Below are 11,025 nucleotides of genomic sequence, written 5' to 3'. Positions count from 1 at the left end.
TCAGCCATATAAACAGTCATAATAGGAAGTCAATGTGGTGCACCAGTGTTATAAAATTCTCAAAATAGTTTATGTAACTATGAAAATGCCCACTAGTACGGCCCTCAAGTCCTGTGTGTAGCCGGGTAATTGATACTTAGGGGTGAGCCTAATGCCTTCTGCACATGCTTCAAGGAACTGTCTTCATCACCCCATTGTTCTAAACCTGAGCTAAGGCAGAGGAAATGAGTTCTAACTGGGGCAGAGTCCTAGTGAGCACTGGCTCAAATGGAGAAGCATTGATGATGCACATGCACATGGGGCCTCTGTGGGCTAAGCTGTCGACCAATGCACAGCCAGCCACACATCTGATCCTGGAAACATTGTTGCGCCATCTGCACCCAAGCCAAACAGAGCCACTCCCGGAGAGGCCTCTGACCTCCTCCACACAGGACTGCCAGAGTGGGATAAAGGAACCTCAGTGTAAAAACAGTGAATTTGACCTTCTTGTTCCATGCTATGGAGGCGAGATGGCCTTAGAGACAGAACACGAATCCAGATGATTTCTAAACCAAATGAGAAGGCAGCAGCAGGGGGATTTCCAGTAGCATTTGGGGGACTCTGTGTGCATGTGTACGTGTACACTTTCATCCAGGAATCTCTGAAATGTGCTTGCTACTCTCTGGAAGCCCGAACTGTGAGTCACTGCTGTGGCTGGAACGTGACTCACTCCTGCCACTCTTCAGGTAGGACATGATCAGACTGCCAAGTCTGGGGAGAAATCCCGGCATTGCTGCAGTCTGCCTTTGCATTAGCAGCACTTACCAGAGTGAACAGAGTGGGAGGAGAAAGAGCAGCAGGGAGGTGGTGGAAGGAGTGGGGAGGAATGAGCAAGAGTTAAAGGAAAACATTACACACATAGGAAAGAAATAGCTCCTGCTGATGTGCTCCTTAGCCGGATGAGAGCCAGACAAATTTGTCAGCCTTTAATCAGAGAACAGAAGTTGGCGGGGGCTTAATCAGCCTTCCCCAACCTGAGGCCCTTCGGATGTTTTGGACTTCAACTCCCATCGGCCCCAGCCAGCATGGCCAATGGTCAGGAATACTGGGAGGTGCAGTCCAAAACATCTGGAGGTCACCATGCTGTGGAAGCCTGGGCTAAATGCTCACAAATGAACCCATGGTTCAGAAACTACATTCGGTCCCAAGATTTTGCTTCTGCTGTTCTTATGCTCAGATAGACTGTTTGGATGACCTTAGGCTTGCCCTGTTTGACTTCCCCAAACCTGCTATACATATTTGGAAGTAAAGCACAACCAAAATGGTCAGGTGGCTGGAGCAACTCCCCTACAAGGAACGGTTACAACATTTGGGGTTAATTCTTTTAAAAAGTGAGTAAGGATAAAGCGTTCGAGGTAAATAAAATTATGCATGGTGTGGAGAAAGCAGCTGTGGAGAAAAATGTCTCATAATACTAGACACTGGGGTCATCCCATGAAGCTGAATGGTGGGAGATTCCGGGCAAATAAAATGAAGTGCTTCTTCACAAAGTGAAGGACCAGCATCAAGGGTAGGTGTGGCTGGGCACCTGCCCAGGGCCCACACCCCGGCAGGGGCCCCCTGGCAAGAGCCCCTTGGAGTTGCTCCTCCTCTTCCCCATCGCAACCTGCCTGTTCACCTGCCTTGCACTCTGGCCCAGATAATGGTGGTTGTGTGAAGGAAAGAGGAACAGTAGATGCCACTGCCTGCTTGCTCACTGGCTCTCTGCTGTCAAGCAAGCGAGTGGTAGCAGTGATGAGAAAGAGGAGCAAGAGCAAGAGCAGCTGGTGACAGCGGTGGTGAGAAGGGTGACTCACGGGGGCGGGGGGGGCTCAAACCTGGAGCAGGCAGTGACACAGTGCATAGCTCTTTTTATGTTCTTGTGGCCTGATGCCCCTTATCTGCAGTACAGGCCCATTCTGCATCTGGGGGGATGCACGGCCTAGAAATAAAAGTAGTGTTGGGCACTGCTCTGCATATCCCTTCACATAAGAAGGGGCAAATGCGCATTTTAAACTGCACAAAGGGAAAAGCTATTATCTGTGTGTCGTGGTGGTGGCCATTTGGAGCAGGGAAATAGCGGGGGAGGGGGAGTTAAGCATTCTCCCTCCTCTCCCAGTTGCTCCTTCCAGAACCTTTTCAGTTTGCAATGGACCACTTGAAATTTTTCGATTACAATGGACTGCTTGGGCTACAGTTACTAGTGCTGTGCCAAAAATGTCTCCCACATTTTTGTTTTTACCATTCACATTCAATTTGCTAGAAAAGAAATTGCTTTCGAAAAGAAATTCAAAGGAGAAGAAATTTTCAGAGAAATTCTCATGGGCTGGGTCTGGGTTTCTTGTGCTTGCCTTACTTAGGAGATGGCAGAAGAGTGTGCACAAGCGTCCTGGCTTTCACTGAGCAGTTATCTGTGTGGCAGCCTGTAGCCTCCTCAGCTTCCCACACTTCAATTAGAGCCCGGGGAAGACATCCCATAGGACTTTTTCAGATCAGGAAGTGTAGGCAGCCTGGTAGGCTGCAGAGCAACGGAGAGATGTATAATAGGAAAGTTGACGGGAGTTGAAGTCCAAAACATCAGGAGGGCAGCAGGGATTCTTCCAGCCTCATGCTACTGCACATGTAGACTAGGCCTCTTACATCAGTTGGGAAAGGCTCACAGCCCCAGAATCAGAAGTGCCACTGAACGGGGTGGGCAGCCTTTTTTGTGTTGAGGGCCGTAGGTAATCTGTCAGGGGCTGCATGTTGGCAGTGAGTGGAACTGATGCCAGTGGTGGGCCAGCCCAGAGACAAAAGTGGGTGCCTCAGCCCTTTTCTCTTTCTCCTGCCCATTCTCTCCCTCCTTCTCCCTTCCCACACAAGAGACTGCCAGGGAAGACAGGTTGCCCTTGCCAGAGGTCTGAACTGATCACATGCAGAGGGCTTTGAAATAAGGCTGATGGCCACATGAATTAGACCAAGGCCCACATGCAGGCCTAGGGACTCAGGTTGCCCACCCTGCCCTTTGAAGTAAAACAGAGGGGAAGGCCAACAGTCATCCTCCCTCCTGCATTTTAGAGTCTATGATCTTGACTGTCAGAGGCAGGGGAGGGAGGGAGGGAGACTGCAGGTGGTAGAAGCATCCCACTGGCTCTGGAGGCGGAGAAGTTAGCTCAAGGTTGCCCCTTCTGCTGAAATCCAAAATGGTTCCCCTGCACTGCCCCCGCCTAGAAACATCCCACCTCCAGTCATAATTATCCCAGGTCATTAAGGGAATCTACCCCCCCCCCCCGAGCTTGAAGCGGGCTCATTTCCAGAAAGCGGCACTCCGTTCCATCCTCCAGCATCGGCTCAGTGGCAGGTGCCGGCAGCAGGCGAGTGGCCTCCGTGAGCCGCAGTTCTGTGTTGCATGGCTTCTTCTGACAGGGGGTGAGAAGCTGCCATGGAAAGCACTTAACGCCTCAAATTCTGATGAGCAGGGAGGGGTGTGTGTGTGTGTGTGGGAGGGATGGAACAAAAGATGGGAGTGTGTGTGAAGGCGCTGACGCAGGCTGCAGGCAGAGGCCCTCGGAATCATTCTCGCTCTTGCGGCCGGGGAGCAAGCAAGCAGAACCAGATTAGAGGCGGGCAGCAAAACTGGCGAATCACACGCTGTTGTGGCAGCTCTGCCTGTAAAAATGACAAGCATCTCCCACTGAGGCAATCAGGCCAAAGGGAAATACCCTGAAAATTCTGGATGGGGCTAATCCCTTTCCTCATGTCAACAGATGGGAAGGGTTAGTCCGTGCCCTGCACGCAACATGAATATTACAGGAACAGCCCCAGGCACTGCAACTGGCAAGCGCATGTCACTTACGCCAGTATTAATATTAGGAGCAGCGAGAGGAGGCACACACAAAATCCCCCAAAGCCACATCCTAGCCTTCTCTTTTGCTATTTCTGTTGTGCCTGTCCTGTGGTACTGGGTCTAATGTGGAAACAGAGTACCAGCTGCTGATATTGTGCGCTGCAGCATTCACGGGACCCATTGCTGCACAGCCAGAGTTTCGTCATCCTGCAAAATGGAAAGGGCAGAGAAGAGAAGTCTGTTTGCATCATCTTGTGCCTCTTAAGCACCAAGGAGGAAGCAGTCTGCCTCAGGGAAGTGCCCCTCAGGGTAGTCTGGTGCCACAGCTGCTGCTCTCCACCATCCTGTTCTGCCTGCAAGGTGAATTCTTTCTGCAGCTGTGCTTTGAAGCAGAGAGTGGGGTGCTTTCTCCCAAGAAGCCAAAGAAGGGACTTGGGAATTCTAGGGGAGGACTTTTTGAAAATGTTTACATATGGCTTGGGACCCTGCATCTGAAGGGCTGCCTGTTGCCATACAAATCTGCCCAGGTGTTAAGCTGTCCATCAGAAATCTTTCTTAGGATGCTCCCACCTTCAAAGGTGATGCAGGTTGTGATCAGGGACAGGGCCTTTTTGGTGGTAGTGCCCTAACTGTGGAAGAGCATCCCCAAAGAGGTCTGCCTGGCACCTTTGTTGCTAAGTGTTAGGTGCCAAATGAAAATCTTTTATTTGCCCAAGATGTCTTAATAACAGTTTTTCGATCAACGTAAGTTTGTTTTTATTCTTGTGAGTGCTGGCTTATTTGACATTTTATCTACTGTTTTATTCTATTTTTCCACCATTGAAATTATTGTTTTCTCTGCTGCTGCTGTTATTATTATTTGCTGCTTTCTGTTTAATGTAGTTGGGTTTTTTTATTGATTATTCTATTTTTTATTGTGCTTTTCATTATTTGTTTGCCACTTAGGTAAATCCTAAAACTGAAAAAGCAAGTTAAATATCATTTAACAAATAAAGTAAATAAAGCTTTCTCTGTGATTTTGTTTGTGAGAGAGAGAGGTGGGGGAACATCCATGGGTGGTTGAGGGGCAACACTGAAAGGCAGGCATGGTGGGTTGACAGAATTGTGGCCCTCTGAATAGTCAAAGGCTTCTGTGTGCATCTATCTGCCAATGCTACCACTTTTCTAGAAAACCATGGGGTTCACCTACAGAAGGCGAAAGGTGCATTGGATGAATCTCATTGATCTGATCACAGTTCTGGGTCGGAAGTGGATAGATTTGCCCTTTATAGTCTGTGCAGATGTTTGGGTTGGTGGTAAGGGTAGAAGGAGGTCTTTGCATTGTGGTGAGGCAATATTCATGGCAGAAACCAGCCTTCCCCAACCTGGTGCGTTCCAGACGTTTTGGATTTCAACTCCCATCAGCTCCAGCCAGCATGGTGAATGGTCAGGATTCCTGGGAGTTGTAACCTGAAACATCTGGAGGGTACGAGGCTGGAGAAGGCTGCTGTGAACTTTGCACTCACTGTACAGAAATGAGACCCCTAAGGAGATCTGTTGTGGGCTGTTGTCCATCTGCAGCGCATGCAACCAGTGGCATTCAGTAGCCCCTCATCTGAGCAGGCAACCTGCCGTACAACCACATGCCATCTTTGGGCCAGTCTTGTTCTAATGGCACAATAACAATGTGGGTTGAGATAATCGGGGCTAGATTCTCCTTGCTGAAGGCCCCACAAGCAGTCTGCACGCATCCAGTGGCTGTAATTCCACCCAAATTGATGTTACTGCACCAGCCAATGCTGCCAGGAGTGGGTTGGCAATAGTATGGCGAATGCATGCTGGTCCAAGACAGTTTGCTCCCTGAGAGGAAGGACAACATGATGCCCCCTCCTATTTCACGCACAAAAGCCAACTGGACTGGCAGTTGAATCTCTTTGATACTGGCAATAGGTCAGCATCCTCTGCCACACCTTGGCAGCAGACTAGCTTAGAGGTCACAGAGCAGTCTGCGCGGCCCACAGCTGTTTCTGCCAACACCTTGCTGCCACCATGCAGCCTCTGCCGCCTAGGGTGACTGCTTCGCTCTGCCTAATGGTAGTGCTGGCCCTGCGTGCTGAGTTGGGTGCATGCAAAATGGATGGCATTCTTGCCACTGCTTCAGAACTTTCTGGAGATCCACTCAACTCTGATGATACCAACTGGCAACAAACTGGTTTTACTGGCTTTGGGCTGGCATGATGTCTTTGACAGCTGCCCCTCCTCGCTCCCCCCGCCCCCAGGCTGAAGCCTGGTAGCAGCTGCCTTTGTCAACAGTGATTGAAAACCCAACCCGGCTGGTGTGCTTTCTCTCTGATCTTGTTAATTAAGAAATACATTTAATTAGCAGCACCCCAGCTGTGACTCAGCTAATAATCATGATATAAACATGAGGAGGATTCAGCCGTTTCGATCAGGGCACGTTAAAATCAAACTAAGGCAGGAGCATGGCCACACATTGGGGCCCGTTGGCCCCAGGGCGAAAGCCCTGTGCCCATGATGACGAAACTTGGCCAAGAAAAGACAGAAGCACCAGGTGTCTCTCCCCCACACTGTATGTGTCCCATGAGTTATGCTTCAGGGAGAAGGGACTTCGGGGGAGTTCAGGGCAAAGAAGGGACATGGAAGCCAGAGCTGCAATGGGAAATGATTAAATTACTGCCATCCCTGAAAATCTGACTGGCGCTAATTAGGGGCTGGAGGATTCACACACTCCTAGGCATGTTTGCATGTGAATAAGTCACATCCAGTGTACTAGGGTTAATTCTTCAGGTACAGGCACATAGGACTGCAAACTTAGTTGATTACTTGGTTAACTTAGGGCGCAATCCTATGCATGTTTAGGCAGAAAAAAGTCCTTCAACTCCCAGCATGCCCAGCCAGCATGGACTTTTTTTTCTGTCTAAACATGCATAGGCTAGCACCCTGAATCAATTTTAAAAATGTGTCCCTGATCTGTCAGGTAGCAGATATTTTAATTTTAAAATCATATCAGATACAAATATTTAGAAATGAAGAGGTCTGCCTTGGTCTGTAAGAGGAGAACCTGCGCTCAAGGCCGTGTCCCGCATAATAGCCATGAGAGTTGGCTCTGTTTTTAATAAAACTGTATGGATTTTGCAGCCTTCTCCAACCAGGTCCTCTCCAGATGTTTTGGACTACAACTCCCAGCCAGCCTGGCTACATGGGCATGCTGTACCACTGAGCTACTGCCGCCCCTCCAGGAGGAAGAACCTTATAATGACTGGCTGTGATGGAAACAGTTCCGGTAGGCTGATGGAATAGCTGCTGCTAGGTGGCAGCCGAAGGAGAAGAAATGCTAAAAGTCTCTCAGGAGAGCTGATGGAGTGGTCTTGCTTCTCTCCATCTGCTACAGCCGATGCAAACTTATAGCTACTTACCTGGAAGTAAGCTCCATTGAATACAGTGGGCTTACTTTGGAATATACATGCACAGGATCACATTGCATGTGAAGTGCATTGGTTTTGGCCACTGGCTATAAAAAAGCTTCACAGTATGGATCAAAGTATTTGCAGGAATGTTTTCAAAATGTATGAGCCTCGAGCATTAACTATGGTCAAATAAACAATCCAGAACATGTGACTTTAGAAAGTTAATATGAACTTTAACCAAGGTAGATAAGGAAACAGCCACTCTGTCAGGGGTGCAGAACATCAGCCTCGGGGGCCAAATCCACCCCTCCTGGGGTTCTGATCTGGCCCTCCAGTTCCCCAGATGGCCATGCCCCTTTGCCTTGACCCCACCCCCTTTTCCCCAACCAGCAGTGGTTTGGAGGTTTCTTGGCTTTTGTGCAGTTTTTTCCCCATTCTAAAAGGTTGAGATTCCTCTCCTAAAGCTTAGTTACGGGCAGGAAGAGCTTTACAGTCAAATATGATGGCATTTTTTTGGCATTTCGGCCCTGCCCCTTTTCCCTTTGGCCCCACCCACCACTGGATCACAGCCCCCAAGATCTTCTTTGAAATAGAATTTGCCCCTTGGGCTGAAAGAGGTTCAACGCCCCTAATCTATTTGATCCAAATTCCTGTTAGCAAGTAACATTAACCTGATTTGCACAATCAAAACAGCCCACCGTGGTTTATTTAAGCCAGGGTGGTCTGCAGAATGCACTGGGCGGGTTTTGAATATTCAAGCCCCAGCCTTAGCTTGTTGTGTCATCCGTACCCAGGAACCGTGGGTTATGCGAAGGTTAAACAATAAAAAGTGCATTTTCTCAGGTGGGGGGATGCTTTTTTGAACATAGGAGAACATTTTCTTTTTTTTCTGTTTTGATGATGCTTAATTGAGAGTGTTTGAATCAGGAGTGTTTTCCTGGCAATCAGTTCCTTTTAGAGGTTTCATGGCAGCCATTTTAAGCAATGTTTTTACTGGCATCCAGGACATTTATTGAGGGTTGGCAACCGTAATCCCACTTCACTTGCACCAAGGAAACAGACTCTTGACTGACGACTTAGGCGAAAGCGAGACGTGATGATGGGGTGAGGATAAGGCGTTTTGGATTTGTGACATTTTCTGAGCTGGAGATTTGTGATGGTTGACAAAATAAGCAAAAACATCACCTCCGTTTTCGGTGCTGTAGTTCCTGATTACGCACGAGATGATAATCCTTTTCTTCTCATCACCCTGGTTACTCATGACGTGAGCCTTTGAGGCAGGGGCTGTCCTTAACAGTGTGAGCTTGTACCGTATGGCCCTTATCTCAGCTGGAGCTTCTAGGGAATGATAATAATGTAGAAGAATAACAAAATCAGGAACAAAAGAATGGCTTAGATGAAATCTCTGTATAACTGGCTGAGTGCCAATTACTCGGAAACTGGGCTCGCTTTCATGCTGAGGATTTGCCTACCGGAAGACATGCTGCTGGAGCCCAGAAGAATCCAGATTCTGAGTTATTAAAAAAACACCATTCATCTCCATTGTTGTTGTTGTCGTCGTCTCTCTGTGTGTCATGCTTTGCCAGGAATTTCTGTATCATGTGCTACTTGATTGTGACTCAGAGATTCCGGTCTTGTCAGCAGTTACTAGATCAGTTTCTCAGTGGATTATCATTATGTTGTTGTTGTTGTTATTGTTATTGTTATTGTTCTTCACACTCTTCTTCCAAGGAGCTCAGGGTGGCATACGTGGTCACCCCTGCCCCATTTTCTCATCACAACAGCCCTGTGAAGTAAGTTTGGCTGAGAGTGACTGGTTCAAGATCACCCACTGAACTTCATGGCTGAGCAGGGTTTTGAACTCAGGTCCCCTTCCTGCTAGTCTGACACACTAACTACTACACCACACTGCCTCTTTTCAGCTGCTACCTGGAGGTCACTTTAAACAGGCTGCGTGGTGGCAGCTACTGCGCAGTGAGCCACCTGGGTGTGGTGTGACAACTTGTCACCTAGAAGGGGCTATGAACATCTGTACTCAAATAGCTCACCGTAGGGTAAGAAAGAAAGACACCATTTTGAGCTCTGTAAAGGATCCTTTAAGGGCCAGCTAGCACGATCAAATCAGCCCACCTTGGGTTGTGGCATGTGTGTGTGCCTGCAGGTCCCATTGCACGTAGCCAGACCCTGCGCAGGGGGTTGGCATCAACTGTCCCTAGTGGGGGTGGCTTATGCAAAAGCTGAAATGATGTGCAGTAGGGATTGTGCGGTGGGTATGAAGGCACTGTCGCCACGCTGCACGCTGGGTTCGGGTGGCTCGCCAACCCACGTGCGGCATGCATAGGGGTGGCGGGGAGAAGCCATGATGGCTTCTTTTACCCCCGTGATTGTGCGAACCCAGTCTCTGTCTCAGCCTAACCTACCTCGGAGGATAAAAGGGGATTCCCCCCCCCCATGTAAGCTGCCTTGAGTTCCTGGGAGGAAGGGTGTGAAGGAGTGAGGTGATACCTTTTGAACGAACACCAGCATCTTCACATCAGCCCCTAGATGGTGTCAAGAAGTTCACATGGATTGCAGAAGCGGCTCCTGAACGATTCTTCTCCTTGCTACCTCGGAGCTTTCTTTGCCTTCCTCTGTGCATGCAGAATTCTTAACTGTCTGCCAGGCAGTTGTGGAATCTGTGTCCAAATAAATTGTCATGTAAACGGGCCTTTATGTATATTTATAGGCAGCGTTCTTGCCAGCTGGAATCTAACAGGGTGTAAAATAAACTGTGAAACTGCCGGGAACAGGAGGACTTACACCCTCTGCATTCCATTCAAGTGCTTGTGGCTGACTTAGGCCTCTCCATACCACAGCCTCCCCTCCACCTGCCAAGAGAGCTGAAAGCCAAGCAAAGAGAGCCGACTGCCCCACGATTAAAAACATCCTGGACATCCTCAGTCTGGGGCAGGCCTCCCCAACCTGGTGCTCAAAACATCTGGAGGGCACCAGGGTGGGGAAGTCTGGTCTAGGGCACGGGCTCCACAAATGCTGGGGGTATTGCCAATCTGAATAAAAATCCTTCTGAGCATGGAACTGCAGGCTGCACGCAACCCCTAGTTTGGGGGAAAGGGTTGATGTGCCGAAGAAAAGAAGCAGGGAGGGGACGGTGAATTCCCCTGCCCACCACTTCTCCTCTGCAGCTCCTGCCCCACAGGGTTCTAATGCAAGCTTAGAAATTGGCCACAGAAGGAACAGCTGCAGGGAGCTTGTTTCGCCCTTCCCTGCCAGCAAGAACACCTATAGGAACTTTGAAATGAAGAACTGGTGCCCGGGTTTTGCCGCTTCTTTTTTTCCCTCCTCCCTCCCAATCTGATTTCCTTTTGTGTCATGTCTTTTAGATTGCAAGCCTGAGGGCAGGGACTGTCTTATTATTAATCTGTGTAAAGGCTGTGAGCCTTTTTATTAGCTGAAGAGCGGGGTAAAAATGCTGCCAATAAATAAATAAATAAATAAAATAAACATGCTTCCACGGGCAGGGGGAAGGGTCCGGAGGAGGGGTGAAGAGGAACTGTAGACCCAAGGTGGTAGGCAAAGGAAGGTTTAAGGACTCCCCTTTCCCAGCTGCTTCACTGCTCCAAATTTCACCCTCCCAAAGCCACTTTTACCTAATAGAGGTGTCCGTCATGGTTTTGCTACCCAGATTTGTGTGTACAGTGGAGGCTGGTGGCTCCGATGTCAATGGGGCAGTGAATCCACTCTGGGTTTCACTCAGAAGCACTCAAAACTTTAAAG

At 48.9% G+C, this 11,025-nt stretch overlaps 1 long non-coding RNA gene across 1 annotated transcript in view; it reads left to right on the top strand.

Annotated features, from left to right (window-relative positions):
* The first annotated feature begins 443 nt into the window (after window positions 1–443).
* The window catches only part of LOC146348380 (uncharacterized), a 28,029-nt gene continuing 17,447 nt past the window's right edge, over window positions 444–11,025 (top strand). Inside the window, exons 1-2 of the long non-coding RNA XR_014789927.1 lie at window positions 444–725; window positions 6,983–7,127. This is a non-coding gene — a long non-coding RNA (uncharacterized LOC146348380). The remainder of the gene's footprint in view (window positions 726–6,982; window positions 7,128–11,025) is intronic.

Source organism: Heloderma suspectum, chromosome 4 (genome assembly GCF_057233095.1).
Source record: "Heloderma suspectum isolate Gila_16-S chromosome 4, 16-S_ref, whole genome shotgun sequence".
Lineage (NCBI taxonomy): Eukaryota > Metazoa > Chordata > Lepidosauria > Squamata > Helodermatidae > Heloderma > Heloderma suspectum.
The sequence above is the reverse complement of the archived record's forward strand: the minus strand, read 5'-3'. Positions and strand labels throughout refer to the sequence as shown.